Raw genomic sequence first — 1462 nt, 5'->3', positions numbered from 1 at the left:
TTCTTGAAACTGGTGGTCTTATTGACCATCAACACTTGATGCTCCTTCTTGATTTCTACCTCCCTAGCCTTTAGCATTGCGAAGAGCTCTGGAATCATCTTATCCATCCCTTGCATGTTATAGTTCATCACGAAGCTCTTGTAGCTTGGTGGCAGTGATTGGAGAATTCTGTCAATGACGCTGTCATCCAGAAGATTAACTCCCAGTTGAAACAAGTGATTATTATACCCAGACATTTTTGAGTATATGCTCACTGACAGAACTATTCTCCTCCATCTTGCAGCTGTAGAACTTATTGGAGACTTCATATCTCTCAATTCGGGCATTTGCTTGAAATATTAACTTCAACTCCTGGAACATCTCATATGCTCCATGACGTTCAAAACGTCGTTGAAGTCCCGGTTCTAAGCCGTAAAGCATGGCACATTGAACTATCGAGTAGTCCTCAGCTTTGCTCTGCCAGACGTTCTTAACATCGTCAGTTGCATCGGCAGCAGGCCTGGCACCCAGTGGTGCTTCCAGGACGTAATTCTTCTGTGCAGCAATGAGGATAATCCTCAAGTTATGGACCCAGTCCGTGTAATTGCTACCATCATCTTTCAACTTTGCTTTCTCAAGGAACGCATTAAAATTCAACGGAACAACAACACGGGCCATCTGTCTACAATCAACATAGACAAGCAAGATAATATCAGGTACTAAGTTCATGATAAATTTAAGTTCAGTTAATCATATTACTTACGAACTCCCTCTTAGATAGATATCCCCCTAATCCTCTAAGTGATCACGTGATCCATATCAACTAAACCATCACTACAAAAAAAAATACACTTCCGTGATGATACGTGTTTGTCACAGTAGGTCGCGTTTTTTGTCATGCATGTACATCCATGACGATTTTATGACAGAATCATCATACCTGTGCTGTCGTAGAAGTGTTCCATGACATTACCAAAATTATCATCGCGGAAGTGTCCACTTCCATGACGATAAATCGCGCGTCACAGAAGTGCTTTCGTCAAGGGTGACCGACACGTGGCATCCACCATAACGGAACACCCACTACTGGAATCAGCTAATTTGCCATCTGCTGGCTCTTTGCCGTCTGCTAGCGGATGGCAAAGAAGGTCTTTGCCATCAGCTACCCAAAAGCAGACGGCAAAGAAATGGCAGACGGCAAAACAGGCCTTTGCCATCAGTCACTTCTTTGCCGTCAGCTGGCGGACGGCAAAGAATCTTTGCCGTCAGCTGGCCGACGGCAAAGAATCTTTGCCGTCAGCTGGAGGACGGCAAAGAGAGAGGTGGCCCCCCACTAACGAGCCGTTTACGAAAAAAAAAACGCCCCCTCTTTGACGTCTGCTAGCAGACGGCAAAGAGACAAAACAGCGGACGGCAAACCAGATCCACACCCACCGCGCGTTATCTCTTCTCTCCCTCTCTCCCCCCGCCCGTTATCTCTTCT

The sequence above is a fragment of the Triticum aestivum genome, chromosome 6D (genome assembly GCF_018294505.1).
Source record: "Triticum aestivum cultivar Chinese Spring chromosome 6D, IWGSC CS RefSeq v2.1, whole genome shotgun sequence".
In the NCBI taxonomy this organism is placed as follows: domain Eukaryota; kingdom Viridiplantae; phylum Streptophyta; class Magnoliopsida; order Poales; family Poaceae; genus Triticum; species Triticum aestivum.
The sequence above is the reverse complement of the archived record's forward strand: the minus strand, read 5'-3'. Positions refer to the sequence as shown.